Genomic DNA, 17,719 nt, shown 5'->3' with positions numbered 1-17,719 from the left:
ATGCTGCAATTTTTCGCCCACGAGCAGAAAATCGCAGTTGATTTCGCTCGTGGGCATGGAAAAGTGTTTTGCAAAGCATGTCTATGGGTAGTATTTGCGGTGGGATCTGAGGCAAATGCTCACTCTGTACCCCACAGTGCAAATACGCCCGTGTGCACTGGGCCTAAATACTACCTGACCATGATCACATACTACCACCACAGAGTGACTGAATAATGCCACCAAACTGATCATGTCCACATAATACTACCATGATATTGCTAAAGAAAAAACAGTAACCCTCTTACAGAGACCACATATAGCAGCTCTATACAGGTGCTCTGCAGACTGTGATTACAGTACTGTCATATCCAGTGATTACAGGTGATGTCCTCTCTGACTGGAATCATTCTCTTTCCCTTTTCCTCTCCATCCGGCCCAAAACACCATTCTGACTTCTCCTGGTCACAATGTGTTTCTGACACAGACTTTGACTCCCAAATCTTGCAGCCACCTGGCTTTGTTTTCCAAACCTTTGCATTATCTTCATAACCATAGTGCCCCAGAGAGTAATTATGCCTCCCATGGTGCCCCAAACAGTAATAGTATTGGCCTTTGGTGTTCTGTGTAGGCCCCACACAATAAGTGATACTTTTAGTGCCCCTCAACAGTAAAAGTGCCCCCACTCAATAACAATGACTTCTTTATTCTCTCTACTTAGTAATAATGCCCCCCTATGTCTCCACTCAATAATAATGCCCCTCATAGCCAACACCTGGTAATAATGTTCCTCATAACCCCTGCTCCATATTAAGGCCCTCCCTTATGTCCCCCACTCATTAATAATGCCCCCTTATGTCCCCACTTGGTAATAACACCACTCATAGCCCTTACTTGGTAACAATGCTCCTCATGCTCTCTAATCAGCAATAATACCCTCCATGCTCCCTACTCATTAATGCCTCTCATGCTCCCCACTTGATAGCAATGCCTCTAATGGCTCCACCAATAATAATACCCTTCATAGGTCCCCACTTGGTAATAATGGCCCTCACTGTCATGTCCCCACTTGGTAAAAATGCCTTTTAACTATATTAAACAAAAAAACTGTTAAACTCAGCTGTGCTGCTCCCCCCCCCCCTCCAGCCTCTGCAGCCCGCGAAGTACCCGTGGTCACCCACAAACTTGTGGTTAGAGTGATCATGTGATCACTATGGCCAGTTCCTGGCTGCAGCAATCATGTGTGATTGTCACACCACCGATCTCTGCCCGGACGTCAGTGGGTGACCGAGAGTACTTTGCAGACTGCAGAGGCCGGAGCAGGAGGGGCGCTGCAGGTGAGTATCATTTTTTTTAAATTGTATTGCAGTTCAACAGATAGAAAAAAAAAAATTGTCCCCAGGACCCGATCGGACCACTAGGAACTTTCCCGGTGGGTTCAATGGCCAATCCACCTCTGCCTCCCACACTCCAAAAACGTACTGCTGTTAATTGGCTTCCTATGAAATTGGTCTAAAGGCCGGTTCACATGGCCGTATTTTGGGGCCATGTACTGTCCATATACTCTACGGGAAAACAAATCGCTTCATTTCCTATTCTCGTTAGTTTTCACAAGAGTAGGACACGCATTGTATAGGGTGCTGGGATATTGTACAGCACACGGATGGTGCCCATGTGTTATGCAGTGTTCTCTGTATGGGCCCGACACATACACGCCTGTGTGACTATAGCCTTAATGTGTCCGTCTGGCCTGAGATAGACTGTGAGCCCCTCCGGGGACAGTGAGTCATGGCAATCTAAGCGCTGCATAGTGTGTTGTTAGATAAGAAATGAGAAATAAAAGAATCTATATTATTTCCTCGCATGTGTTTTGGGCATTTATTCTTATCTAGATTTTCTACTTCTTTTCGTTGTGTACAATCATAGCTTAGGCTACATTATAATTCTTCTTTAAATGTCTTAAAGGGGTTGTCCCGCGGCAGCAAGTGGGTCTATACACTTCTGTATGGCCATATTAATGCACTTTGTAATGTACATTGTGCATTAATTATGAGCCATACAGAAGTTATAAAAAGTTTTATACTTACCTGCTCCGTTGCTGGCGTCCTCGTCTCCATGGTGCCAACTAATTTTCGGCCTCCGATGGCCAAATTAGCCGCGCTTGCGCAGTCCGGGTCTTCTGCGGTCTTCAATGGGGCCGCTCGTGCAGAATGCCGGCTCCGTGTAGCTCCACCCCGTCACGTGCCGATTCCAGCCTCCTGATTGGACCGCACAGAAGAGCTGCGGTCCACGGAGGGAGCAGACCCCGGCGGCCATCTTCAGCAGGTGAGTATGAAGACGCCGGACCGCCGGGATTCAGGTAAGCACTCTCCGGTTTGTTTTTTTAACCCCTGCATCGGGGTTGTCTCGCGCCGAACGGGGGGGGGGGGGGGGGGGGGGGTTAAAAAAAACAAACAAAAAAACGTTTCGGCGCGGGACAACCCCTTTAAGGCCGCGTTCAAACATCACAAACTTGTGGAGGATTTTCAAGACGGATTCAGCACTTAAAACTTGCAACATAATATTGTACAATGCAAGGGAATAGGGCTTTACAAAACCCCGTTCACACTTGGTGGGGGAAATCAGTGCAGATGTTAGGGCAGATTGTGGATTTTTAAATGCAATGCGCAGAATGATTTTGACAGCAAAAAAAAAAAAAATTTGCATATGAACAGGGCTGACTGATGAGGGCAACTGCTTTTAATCCTTTACGGACCAAACGCAAATCAAGCCACCCATAGGGATGCATGGGCGTCTGCAAATCAATTTAAGCATGCAGATTTGTTTTGTGGACCTTTTGGTCCGGAAAACAAATCACAGCATACTCCATTTTCTGCAGGTCCCACAAGGACAGCTTCCATTGCAGTCAATGGAAGCCATCTCCATCCGCAGCACACCCACAGCTGAGACTGCAGAAGTGCTGTGGCTTCCACAGGAACGCAGGAGATTCGGGGGGGAAAAAACTGTACTGCACATGTCCAACAGCGAGCCGTGAGGACCATGCGCAGTACAGTGAACCTGGAAGCGGAGGGATCCACGCGGATGCTTAGGATCCCGCTGATGGGGAAATAGGGCACACTGGCTACGGGCAGGGCTGAATTCCGTGCGGGATTGCCTGCACAGAATACGACCCATTCGCGGACATGAAGCCTTAAGCTCCTGCAATCAAGCAGGAGCAGGTCAAGTCCTTGGCTGTCAGTCACAGCCGAGGACCTAGAGGAGAAGCGGTACCAAAGAGAGAAATTGGAAGTGTCATTTTTGCTTTTTGCTCCAGCGATCACGTGACCGCTGGGTGCCCTCTGTTACAGCAGAGCTTTAGGCCTCATGTCCACTAGCTAAATCGAATTGCGGATTCCGCAGCTGATTTCCGCCACGGAATCCGCAGCGGATTTTGCCCATAGGGAATCATTAGCCATCCACGGGTCCATTAAATTGATTTTTGCACCCGCGGATGGCATTTTAAGTGATTTGTGTTTTTCACACGCGGGAGAAAAAACGCGGCATGCTCCATTCTGCCGCGGATTCCATGCGGATCGGCGACATTGCTATCACATTGATAGCAATGTGTGCAGATATCTGCATGCAAAAAAATACCATTTAAAGCAAATCCGCGCAGAATCCGCCGCGGAAATCTGCGGCAGATTCTGCGCGGATTGTATTTTTCAAGTGGACATGAGGCCTTAGGGTTCTAGCAGATCCTGATCAGCTCTGTTAGTGACTATTGTCTGTATATGAGGATGTTTTTCCCTGTAATTGAAGCTCCAATGGATGCCCCAGCTACAGTGGAAAAGCGTAAAATTAAAGAAAAAAAAGACAATGTAAATCACCCCCAGTGGTCTTCTATGATGGCATTTTAAGTGATTTGTGTTTTTCACACGCGGGAGAAAAAACGCGGCATGCTCCATTCTGCCGCGGATTCCATGCGGATCGGCGACATTGCTATCACATTGATAGCAATGTGTGCAGATATCTGCATGCAAAAAAATACCATTTAAAGCAAATCCGCGCAGAATCCGCCGCGGAAATCTGCGGCAGATTCTGCGCGGATTGTATTTTTCAAGTGGACATGAGGCCTTAGGGTTCTAGCAGATCCTGATCAGCTCTGTTAGTGACTATTGTCTGTATATGAGGATGTTTTTCCCTGTAATTGAAGCTCCAATGGATGCCCCAGCTACAGTGGAAAAGCGTAAAATTAAAGAAAAAAAAGACAATGTAAATCACCCCCAGTGGTCTTCTATGATGTCATGGGAAACATAATGTAAAAAAAAAAGTTACAGAAATATTAAAAAAAAAATAATTACATAATAAAATAAATACATAAAAATGAAAATGACCCACCGCCAACCAAAACCGTCTCTAAAAAGCACTTTTTTTTTGCATTTTACCCCCAATAAAACAAAAAAATGGGAAAAAAAATCAGTGAAAAAAATATAAAAAATACCTTCTATGTCACAGGAAAAAAAAGCGCAGCAAAAATAATAATAATAATAAGTAGGGCAGTAAAACCACCATATGGGTAAAATCCCTAAAACGTGTCTGGTCCTTTAGGACTAGAGATGAGCGAACGTACTCGGTAAGGGCGATTTCGCAATCGAGCACCGCGATTTTCGAGTACTTCACTACTCGGGTGAAAAGTACTCGGGTGCGCTGTGGGTGAGCGGGGGGTTGCAGCGGGGAGTGGGGGGGGAGAGGGAGAGAGAGAGGGCTCCCCCCTGTTCCCCGCTGCTACCCCCCGCTCCGCCGCGCCTCCCCCTGCCCCCTGGCGACCCCGAGTACTTTTCACTCGAATAGTGAAGTACTCGAAAATCGCGGTGCTCGATTGCGAAATCGCCCTTACCGAGTACGTTCGCTCATCTCTAACACCCCAGTCCTTAAGAGGTTAAAAATGCTACTATCGCTAATGGACTGTAACATATATACTTGTTTGGAACACTTGAGTATTAAATTACCCTTGTGTTCTGTACCCTGGCTGTGTACATACAGACAGTGACTCAAATAGAAGAGGAAAAACAAGAAATGCAGCATGCGTGGTGTGCCTTCCTCAGGCTCCGACAGTGTAGACACAACATATGGCACTACTTGAACTACTTTCCCATTAAAGGGGTTGTCCCGCGCCGAAACGTTTTTTTTTTTTTTTCAACCCCCCCCCCGTTCGGCGCGAGACAACCCCGATGCAGGGACGTACAGAAAGCTTACCGGAGCGCTTACCTTAATCCCCGCGCTCCGGTGACTTCTATACTTACCTGTGAAGATGGCCGCCGGAATCCTCTTCCTCCGTGGACCGCAGCTCTTCTGTGCGGTCCATTGCCGATTCCAGCCTCCTGATTGGCTGGAATCGGCACGTGACGGGGCGGAGCTACACGGAGCCGACATCCTGCACGAAAGGCTCCATAGAAGAAAGCAGAAGACCCGGACTGCGCAAGCGCGGCTAATTTGGCCATCGGAGGGCGAAAATTAGTCGGCACCATGGAGACGAGGACGCCAGCAACGGAGCAGGTAAGTAAAAAACTTTTTATAACTTCTGTATGGCTCATAATTAATGCACAATGTATATTACAAAGTGCATTAATATGGCCATACAGAAGTGTATAGACCCACTTGCTGCCGCGGGACAACCCCTTTAAGTGGGGAGAGGAGATACTGGGGTGAAAGAGACACTGGGATGGGGAGAGGAGATACTGGAGGGTAGTGGATACTGCCGGAGATTATACTGTGGATGAGAGTGTCTACTGAGGGAAACCCGTCCACCTACTGTAAAGTTAACATAAGGCCTCCTTCCCACGACCGTATGCATTCTTATGTTCACACATACGCACCGTATAATCGTATGAATGAAGATTTGATGTGATCGAGTCCCCAGTTTTATTTACGTATTTCATTCACAGGGGTGCGGCTGCGTGAATTTAAAATAATACGCAAAAGCGATGAAAACAAACGCTCTGCAGAAATCCTCAAAATAACAATTATTGCCTAATAATGGCCAGCTGTCTGCTTTTCCCAGTGTTATACGCAGTGGAACTCCCTCCAATTTTTCCTGCTTCCATAGAAGTCTATGGGAGCTTGCGGCGTATCACGTTAAAGAAAGGACAAAGCCTATTTTTTCACGCAGCGTATAAAACTGGCGACGGAAAATGGTCACATACGTACTATTTTTACCGACGTGGTTATTTTCTGCTGCAAAAAAAATCGGTCGACTGAATGAACCCATCAGAATCCAATGCTTCACATGGTCGCGTTTTTTTTGGCCTTTTTTCCTTTTAATGCGCCAAAATACCTGCGTAAACACAGATGTCTGAATAAGCACTAGAGTTACCATCCCATTTTTAACACTCAATTAAAAACAACTCCCCCAAAAACTGCATTTTATAATTTACCACATCTGCTGCTCTTTTTATTTATTTTTTTTAATGGTATAACCCCGTAAGGCCTCATGTCCACTTGCACACACAGATTCCATCTGCTGAATCTCGCAGCAGAATTCATGCGTGCCCACAGACATGGATAGAAAAATACATTTTCTTACCTGTCCAGATCCAGTGTGGGTCTCCTCCATGCCGGCCGGATCTTCTTTCTTCAGCACGGCGCATGCGTCCTGATGTGTTGGCGACGTGCCAGATGCATGAACAGTGCAATTTTAAATATTGTTTTTAAATCTCCTGCTTTCCTGTGGATCCGCAGCATGTCTACAGTGACAGCTGTGTCTGTGCCGCAGATCGGGCAGCTTCCATTGACTTCAATGGAAGCTGTCCTTCAGGATCCGCCAAAAAATGGAGCATGCTGCGATTTCTTCCTACACGTGTGATCCACACACCAGGAAAAGATTCCATCCACATGCTTTTATCTGTTTTGTGAATGCTAATGCATCCCTATGGGTGGTTTGATTTGTGGATCTCCTGCGCGTGTTCCCCAAATCAAATCCGCCCGTGGACATTGGGCCTTAGGGTGACTACCCACTAGCGTTTTTTTTACAGCGAAATTCGCAGCGTTTTTTTTTCTGCAGGGGTCTTTGGGCTATGGGATTTGTAAAACTAAAATCGCGATCGCGATTTTAACATTACAAGTCCCATAGACGCCCTGCAGAAAAAAAAGCTGCGAATTTCGCAGTGAAAAAAAACGCTAGTGGGTAGTCACCCTCAAGGTCTCAATATAGATCTAATTTATCACTATTGATTAATTAATTTTCTGTTAAATGTATTCTACATTGCTATATTTTCATATCTCTTTGTACTTCCTCTACTTTGCTTTTAATATGATGCGGTCATGTGACAGAATTATGTGTCTTTTAAGGAGGTGTGTATTCCTCTACTGCAAGCTATGAATAAAGTCTATTTCCGAAACGTGTAAGCCGCGCTGACCGGGTCTTCTGTTGGAGTTTCATTTTCTTGTGCAATAAAATGTTGAAATTTAACAGAAACGACTCCGGTTCTCGATGCCATTTCCTAATTGCTGCTATTGAGCCATGTCCTGTGCTTTCTCTACATATGTGGATGGGTGAACTAACAGAAATCTACTTTTCGTTTGTCCTCTAGCAAGTGGCGCCTTGTCCCCCTACGCTGCATTCAACGCTGTGAAAGAAGGAGCGAGAGAAGAGATGCAATGTTTCGCAGTTACCTCCCATCTTCTTAAGGCCCTTCTAGACATAATGATTTTCACTCAAAAATCGCTCAAAGTCGTCTGGAGGTATTAAGAAATTAATTGAACCTCAAAGACACGGGGCTGGACGATCACTTGGTGTGCCTTCCATTTAATTATCTTCTGACAGATGAGCAAAAAATGGCGCGGGGCTGTATTGTAGTTAACTGCAAAGCGGCTACCTGGGGGTATGCAGCAAAAAACATCCAGAGCTTGAATAATTTGTGTATAGTTGGTTTTTTTCCTCTGGGATCAAATGAAGATCCATTTGATCCCTTAACATTCTTTTTTCTTGTCTTGTAGGCCTGTATGTCATGAATTCTGTAAGAGGTACTTCCAGCTTTTGTTGTAGCTAGCTTCATTTGCTGGCACCATTGGGGTCCACTGATAATGGCCTTCTGCTGCCTGAGCCCTTTAGCCTGAATCCAGAGAAAGCATGAGATAAAGTCTTCAGGACTTTCCATTATGCTAATGTAACATTCATCGCTTGTATATCTCATATTTGTAATATTTTAATAACTAGCACCAGCCCCCAGGTTATATGAAATACACCGTTAGTGCTGTTACCTCGCCACAACTGGCAAAATTAATTCTGGGGGCATAATGTACAGGCAACAGCAGGAAGCTGCAAGATGATGTATGGAGGAGCTCTGTAACAACGTAGAGGAACACCAGCCTGGGGAGAGAGAAATTACTGGCCAGCCTGGTGCCGCACTTAGGAATGGGATGCTTAACCCCTTAAGGACATGGCCCTTTTTTATCATTTTTGTTTTCTCCTCCCCCCTTTAAAAAAATCATAACTCTTTTATTTATCCATCGATGTCGCTGTATGAGAGTTTTATTTTTTGCGGGACGAGTTGTATTTTTCAATAGTACTATTTAATGTACCATATAATGTACTGAAAAACTTCTAAGTGGAATGAAATGGGAAAAAACCTAAATTCCGCCATCTTTGGGTGCGTCTTGTTTCTACGGTGCACAATCTGCAACAAAAATGACCTGTTAACTTTATTCCATGGGTCAGTATGATTACTAAAATACGAAATTTCTATAGTTTTTTTTTCTGTACTACTTCTATTTATTTAATTATTTTCTGCCGCCATCTTCTGACCACCATAACTTTTTTTTTTCCTTGACATAGCTGTGCAAGGTCTCATTTTTTGTGGGACATCCTGTAATTTCCATTGATACCATTCTGAAGTACATACAACTTTTTGATCGATTTTTATTACATTTTTTCTTGGAGACAGGGTGACCAAAAAAAGCACAATTCTGGAGTTATTTTTATTTTTTCTGTGCGGTGTAAATAATTACTATGTTACTTTGATAGATCGGACTTTTACGGACACAGCGATACCAAATATGTATTCTTGTTTTATTATTTAGATTATTTTATTATAAATATCACAAAAGGGTTTTTTTTTAACTTTTTATTACCTTTTATTTTTTTTTAATAACTAGTAAAACTTTTTTAAACTTATTTTACTTTCTTTTTTAGTCCCCAGAGGGGACATGAACATGCGATTGTTTGATCACTCTTGCAGTAGGATGTAATGAAGTAGCATTACATCATAGTGCGATCGGACAGGCATGCCATGACACCTCGGCTGCCATGACACCTGCACGGCAACGCGCGATCTCATCGTAGGGGGGGGCGTACTGGATCCCGGAACATCCAATTTAAATGCTTCTGTCATAATTTACAGCAGCATTTAAAAAGTTAACAGCTCTGATGAGCCACATGGCTTATTGGAGCTGTTGTAGGCGGGTGTCGGCTGTAAGAAACAGCTGGCTCCCATGTTCTCGGGCATGCAGTCTCTCTTTATACACATTCCGACGCTGCAGGATGTAACTGTACGTCCTATTGCGTTAAGGAGTTAAGCTGGCTAAGATGTCATACACAGTAGGGTGGCCCAAAAAACTCAACTTTCAACTCCAAAGCAAGACACCCTGTAATTTTTTTCCTTTTAATAAACCTTTATTTGGGGCAGTTTCAGGTTCTTATGTCAATGACAAGGTTCTGCTCAAAGACCAGAATTTTCAGACCTTTTACTAATGAGGAAGAAGAAAAACAACTGTTGCTTCAGGTTGCGGAAGCAAATAGCAAGGCTGTTCCAACACAGATTACCAAGAAGTCTGCTGTCCAGTCCTTAAGTATTTGTGCCGTAATTTTGACTATATTCATATATTTGGAGATATTTTTGTTGGAGCAGCACAAATGTTGTGTAGATTGTCAGGACAAATGCCAGTTAATGTTTTAAAGTATAACGGTTCTTTTGCAAAAGGAAATTGTTAATATTAATGCTGCAGCTCGTGTTATTGGAAGTCTTGCACATAAGCGCCATTGCCTATAATATACATCAGTTTTGAGCACCATCTTGCAGTTGGAATTTAAAGATAAAACTTTACCCTAACATTACTATTAGCAGATGTAACGAATTGGGAAGGTTTCTTGCTGTATAGCGCTGCTTTACTTTTTACCATATCTCTATGGCCCACCCTAATGCACAGCCTAGCCGTATGTGGTGCAATGAGTGTACTGTGCCATATGCTGATAGTGTGTATGTGGTGGTGGTGGTGGGGGAGGGTGGATGTATTATGGAACTTGTTGACATGGAGCTTTAGAGCTTTTGTCACCAAGGTAATTTCTTTATTTACTAATCATATGTAGCTAACACTAATGGACAGGAACCCAAACTGATTTCTACAACTAAGTATTGCAGCACTTGACCTGATATGGTGCCTCATTAACTTAGAGACTTCCAAGCTACAATATGTTAAAGTGATTGACATGGAATTAAGCCGTAATGCACATGCTCATTCAGGACCCTCACCAATGGAACTGAACTGCTATGGTGCAATCTAAAAATAATACCGTCAATAAATCACAAGTCAGTTTACTACTTCAAACACTGCTTATTCATGTAACTTTCACAACATTTTATTAATCAAGACACATGAGATGTGAGTACAGAATATGATATTACTTTCAATTCCCAGGTTCCACATTCTGTCTTGGCCTTGACTAGGCTGATAAGACTAATTGCTGTTTTACGTAGTAATAGTTGAGGATGGCAGTTCAGAAAGAACGTTTAACTGCTCTAGATATCCCGGCTTCATTTTAAAGAACAAAGTTATGTTTTTCAGGAAATTTATTTACTCTTATTTGTAAATGTTACAATTTTTGGGGGACAAAATGTTTGTTCTTTTTACAGAGTTTTGGGTACTGATTCCAAATTTGTGCTTGGATTTTGACTGTCAGGAACAGATTTACGGATCATAACCTTAAAGGGGTTGTCCCGAGGCAGCAAGTGGGTCTATACACTTCTGCATGGCCATAATAATGCACTTTGTAATGTACATTGTGCATTAATTATGAGCCATACAGAAGTTATAAAAAGTTTTATACTTACCTGCTCCGTTGCTGGCGTCCTCGTCTCCATGGTGCCGACTAATTTTCGCCCTCCGATGGCCAAATTAGCCGCGCTTGCGCAGTCCGGGTCTTCTTCTTTTCTGAATGGGGCTCCGTGTAGCTCCGTGTAGCTCCGCCCCGTCATGTGCCGATTCCAGCCAATCAGGAGGCTGGAATCGGCAATGGACCGCACAGAAGCCCTGCGGTCCATGGAGACAGAGGATCCCGGCGGCCATCTTCAGCAGGTGAGTATGAAGACGCCGGACCGCCGGGATTCAGGTAAGCGCTGTGCGGGTTGTTTTTTTAACCCCTGCATCGGGGTTGTCTCGCGCCGAACGGGGGGGGGGGTTTAAAAAAAAAAAAAACCCGTTTCGGCGCGGGACAACCCCTTTAAGGCCTCGTTCAGACGAGTGTGGTTTAGACGCTGTTACAAAGGCATGTAAACCACGCTTCTTGCTATGGAAGTGCTCATATGGAGCTTTTTTACCAGCACAGATTCTGCGCTGGTAAAAAGATAGGTCCGCGATTGCCGACTCGCCTGTCAGCTCCGCGCTGCGGCACTGTCCATGGTGCTGACCATCGGCTCCTATGTGAACAGGAGTGGAGAACGGAGCAGCTCATTCACCGCAGATTTCCTGCATGTCAGCAGCGTGGTTTAGACGCTGTTGTAACAGCGTGTATACCACGCTCATCTAAATGAGCCGTAACAGTAGAATAAAGAAGTGCAAATATATATGTTTTATAAATGTACTTATACTAAATCCTTAATACAGTTCTAAGCATGACATAAGATCACCAGGTGGCAGATATATAATAACAAAGAATTTATAAAGGTGGCATGAAATTGTGGGAAGTTAGATGCAATGTTTGCATAATCCACTTCTTTTATCTCCACCAGGGTTCCCCGTTGGATTATTCCAGCACTAATCAGCTGGCATCACAGGCATCGACTTTACTTCATGCCATTTTTCAATCGCTTGTATGTCCTGGTGAATTCTTTCACCATGGTCATCTGCTAACCAATGCTTTGGGCAACAAAGACGGTTTTACTGTTAGACAGTTTTGATAAATGAAGCCAGTGGTTTTAATGGTCAATATACTGTAACAATATGGTACAATATCCTTCTTTCTTATGATGTCTATAACTTCATTATCTTGCCTGACAGACAATTGTGGTTGCCCTTTTTGTATTCAGCACCCTAGTAAGAACACTGTTGAATTGGTGTTGAAAAACAGCCCATACAAGCATGGTGGAGTCCCAGGGTAATTTCATTATACATTTTCCAGGACCTTTGGACAATAGCAGGAATTCCCAGCAATATATCCTCTTACTTTGACAATGGATTCTCAACTTCCTGATGTTTGCAGATAAGAATCCAAAGCAGGAAAATGGTGGCACCCAGCATCCTAAATCAGTTGAGGAATACATTCTTGGTTTAATGTTTTTTTGAACTTTCGGAGCTTCCTTCCACGTGTGAAAATACGTCGGCCAACTGGTCATTCATCTACATTAAGGAAAGCATAGGTTTCTGCAAAAGAAAAAAAATTGTCTGAGATCCAGTGATGTTTTATACAGGAACAATGGTGTCACAACAATCTAAAATTAGGGTACAATACAGGTTTTAAAACGTGTACATTTCGGAACTGAGTAGTATAGTTGGGAACAGTGATAACACTGTTACATTGAGTTGAGACTTTGTATTCGCTGCAATTTTCAAGCTGAGTTTTCGTACATCTAGATGTTGTATAAATGTAAAGGTCATTATAACTTTGCGTTTGAAGACAGGTCATTTTTCAGGTTTTACCCTATTATTTTTATGTTGGATGGTAGTACTGCATCAAGTAATGGAAAAATAAGTGTTAGGTGACAGAAGGCCTTTAAGAAATTATTCTGGGGAGGTTCCAGCCAACATTATTGCCAGAGAACAGGTGGAAAGAAGGGTATTTAACCGAAAATAAGGACTATGCACAATGTATACACTGACATTTAACAAACGTGATACCAATAATAACCTTTATGTTCTATGCACGTATGCAGGAAATACGCATGTAGCATTATTCACAGTATTTACTGCATATTTTACGCAACCAGAAATGGGCGTATTATGCGTGTAATATGTGCTAAAATAGGACATGCTGAGGTTTCTCTTCACGTGCAAAATACACTCTCGCTAAAAATGCAGGTCTGAATGGCTCAATGGAAATCAAGGGGGTTTTAGCACTGCATATTATTCGCCTAAAAAATGCACATGTAATATGCAGCCAAAATACGCTTGTGTGAGTGAGACCTTCCATTGTACACATTTAGGGCTCAGTCACATGGGCGCATCGGTACTCGTACACAGGCGCCGATGCACCCGTGTGACTGAGCCCTTTCTGCAGGAGGAAGACGGCCGTACCTCAAGATGGACGTCTCTCTGCAGCGCTGAAGAAAGAACACATGACCGGCAATGAAGCCAGTCACATGTTCTTTCCTCCGGCGCTGCAGAGAGATGTCCGTCTTGAGGTACGGCCGTCTTCCTCCTGCAGTAACACGGGCGCTGATGCCCCCATGTGACTGAGCCCTTACTGTGGTTTCTCGATGCAGTGTTTGCCTACATGGTAGTTACAGGTGAAACACAGTTTTAATTTATTTCCCAAAAATGCATCAAACAGTGGTGCTTTGAGGAAAGAAACAAGCAGTTTTGTAGCATGGTGTTTGTCCACGGAGACAACGATGAAGGCCCAAATTTGTTCAATTGAACAAATTCGAGTGCTAATCATTCAGTGTGATTGCAAAAAACTCGCTCACTTGTCATTCACAGTTGTTTACGCTGACTTTTCAGTCAGTTTAGAAAACCTCGTTGGCTTTTCGTCCTGTGTAGAAGCTCTCTACTAAGTGCTTCATGTAGCAAGAAGCAGACAAGAAGCCCATGATCCAGCGGCAAGTCTTTCAATTTAAATGCTCTGCACGAGCGCTGACGACCTTAGCGGTGACATCAGCACTCATGCAGTCGTTCAAAAGACTGTTGGCCCGTGTAAAAGGGCCTTTAAACCTCTCTAAATTAGCTGCTTACCCTTTTCCTTCCAAGACAATGATAGGTTTCTCTTGTGTGAATATGGAACTGCCTGTACAGTAGACATATTTTGTAAAACAATTAAAGGTTACTATAGGAATCTAAGGTCTGAGCGTCTAACGCTGCCTTCAACAAATTTTGGACAAATGATCGTTTCCACCAACACACCAATACATTTGGATGAATGTTCATATGTTTAAGGAGGTAAACTGCAGCCAGAGAACTCTGATACTGGATTTTGGTCCGAGGAACAAAAGGATCAAGCATTGAAAATCAAAGCCCCTAATCTTTCTTTCCTCCGACACTATATGTCAGGGAAAGGGGGAGCAGCCCGCATCCATATCAGAGAGTTATCTGGCTTCACCATTATCTACGGGTTTGAACAACTAAAGTATAATGTATATGGGAGACTTAGTGACCAAATTACTTTAAACGAAACAACTGAAAATGAAAAACATGACTAACTGTAAAAATGTGACTGCAATGTAAAGCATCAAGATGCTGGTTGTGTTGGCCAAACAAACTGTCATACCAAAAGTATATGGAAAACCTTATCAGTAGAATAGATCGTGTCTTATTAAACCATGCTACATAAGATACAGACTAGAGATGAGCGAGCACCAAAATGCTCGGGTGCTCGTTACTCGGGACGAACTTTTCGCGATGCTCGAGGGTTCGTTTCGAGTAACGAACCCCATTGAAGTTAATGGGCGACCCGAGCATTTTTGTATTTCGCCGATGCTCGCTAAGGTTTTCTTGTGTGAAAATCTGGGCAATTCAAGAAAGTGATGGGAACGACACAGCAACGGATAGGGCAGGCGAGGGGCTACATGTTGGGCTGCATCTCAAGTTCACAGGTCCCACTATTAAGCCACAATAGCGGCAAGAGTGGGCCCCCCCCCTCCCAAAAACTTTTACTTCTGAAAAGCCCTCATTAGCATGGCATAGCTTTGCTAAGCACCACACCACCTCCAACAAAGCACAATCACTGCCTGCATGACACTCCACTGCCACTTCTCCTGGGTTACATGCTGCCCAACCGCCCCCCCACCCCCCCACAGCGCACACCAAAGTGTCCCTGCGCAGCCTTCAGCTGCCCTCATGCCACACCACCCTCATGTCTATTTAGAAGTGCGTCTGCCATGAGGAGGAACTGCAGGCACACACTGCAGAGGGTTGGCATGGCTAGGCAGCGACCCTCTTTAAAAGGGGCGGGGCGATAGCCCACAATGCTGTACAGAAGCAATGAGAAATAGAATCCTGTGCCACCGCCATCAGGAGCTGCACACGTGGGCATAGCAATGGGGAACCCATGTGCCACACACTATTCATTCTGTCAAGGTGTCTCTGCATGCCCCAGTCAGACCGGGCTTTTTAATTCATAGACACAGGCAGGTACAACTCCCTATTGTGAAGTCCCTGTCGACCGACAGCATGGGTGGCTCCCTGGAACCCACCGGCGATACACAAAAATATCCCATTGCATTGCCCAACACAGCTGAGGTAGTAATGTCGTGCTTAATGCAGGTGGGCTTCGGCCCACACTGCATGCCCCAGTCAGACTGGGGTTCTTTACAAGTGGAAACAGATGCATTTATAATTCCCTGTGGACCCACAGCATGGGTGGGTGCCAGGAAGCCACCGGTGGTACATAGAAATATCCCATTGCATTGCCCAACACAGCTGAGGTAGTAATGTCATGCTTAATGCAGGTGGGCTCCGGCCAACACTGCATGCCCCAGTCAGACTGGTAATATGTACCTTAACAGTAATCGCGTTGGTGGTAATGTGGTGGTGACTCCGGACCTAGTAGCACGGTTTTATTTTGTTGGTTTTCGGAATGTGGCCAGGATTAAGTGGGCCGTGGCGGGGGATGTTTTGGAGGCACTACGTGTCCTCTCCACGTGTCCGTGGTTATATGCACCTTAACAGTAACAGCGTTGGTGGGAAATGGCCTCGCCGCCATCATGTCTTTGGGAAGCCTCTGTTTCAACACCCCAGAGACATACCATTAGCAGCGGTATAGGCAGAGCCCAGAATTAGTAACATTTCAGCCGTAGCATTAGCGACAGGCCCCACTAACATATCACTAGCAGCATTATAGGGGGAGCACAGTCTTAGTTCCATTTCAGTAATAGTAGCAGCCTACACAGGCCCCAGGAACAATTCCGAAGCAGCAATATAGGAGGAGCATAGTCTTAGTTCCATTTAAGTCATTGTAGCAGCCTACACAGGCCCCAGGAACAATTCCGAAGCAGCAGTATAGTGGGAGCGCAGTCTTAGTTCAATTTCAGTAGCTGCAGTATAGCCAAGGCCCAAGTTACATTTATGTAGCTAAAGTGTAGGCCAACCCCACACACACTTCTGTACCATGAGTGCAGGCGAAGAACATACAAATTGCTATGATTACACTGTAGGTGAGGGCCCCAAACCATTGGTGTACCAACAGTACTAATGTACCTCAGTAAAAATTTGCCATGCCCAACCAAGATGGCAGGTGAAACCCATTAATCGCTTTGGTTAATGTGGCTTAAGTGGTAACTAGGCCTGGAGGCAGCCCAGTTTAACTAAAAATTGGTTCAAGTTAAAGTTTCAACGCTTTTAAGAGCATTGAAACATATAAATATTGTTTAGAAAAATTAGATGAGTGAGCCTGGTGGCCCTAAGAAAAATTGCCCGTTCAGCGTGATTACGTGAGGTTTCAGGAGGAGGAGCAGGAGGAGGAGGAGGAATATTAGACACAGATTGATGAAGCAGAAATGTCCCCGTTTTGGATGGTGAGAGAGAACGTAGCTTCCATCCGCGGGTGCATAATATGTATTGCTTAGGTATCGCTGCTGTCCGCTGGTGCAGAAGAGAAGTCTGGGGAAATCCAGGCTTTGTTCATCTTGATGAGTGTAAGCCTGTCGGCACTGTCGGTTGACAGGTGGGTACGCTTATCCGTGATGATTCCCCCAGCCACACTAAACACACTCTCTGACAAGACGCTAGCCGCAGGACAAGCAAGCACCTCCAGGGCATACAGCGCGAGTTCAGGCCACGTGTCCAGCTTCGACACCCAGTAGTTGTAGGTGGCAGAGGCGTCACGGAGGACGGTTGTGCGATCGGCTACGTACTCCCTCACCATCCTTTTACAGTGCTCCCGCAGACTCAGCCTTGACTGGGGAGCGGTGACACAGTCTTGCTGGGGAGCCATAAAGCTGGCAAAGGCCTTGGAGAATGTTCCCCTGCCTGCGCTGTACATGCTGCATGATCTCTGCGCCTCCCCTGCTACCTGGCCCTCGGAACTGCGCCTTCTGCCACTAGCGCTGTCGGCTGGGAAGTTTACCATCAGTTTGTCCACCAGCGCCCTGTGGTATAGCATCATTCTCGAACCCCTTTCCTCTTCGGGAATGAGAGTGCAAAGGCTCTCCTTATACCGTGGGTCGAGCAGTGTGTACACCCAGTAATCCGTAGTGGCCAGAATGCGTGTAACGCGAGGGTCACGAGAAAGGCATCCTAACATGAAGTCAGCCATGTGTGCCAGGGTACCTGTACGCAACACATGGCTGTCTTCACTAGGAAGATCACTTTCAGTATCCTCCTCCTCCTCCTTTTCCTC

This window comes from Eleutherodactylus coqui, chromosome 2 (assembly GCF_035609145.1).
Source record: "Eleutherodactylus coqui strain aEleCoq1 chromosome 2, aEleCoq1.hap1, whole genome shotgun sequence".
Classification (NCBI taxonomy): domain Eukaryota; kingdom Metazoa; phylum Chordata; class Amphibia; order Anura; family Eleutherodactylidae; genus Eleutherodactylus; species Eleutherodactylus coqui.
This window is presented reverse-complemented; position numbering follows the sequence as displayed.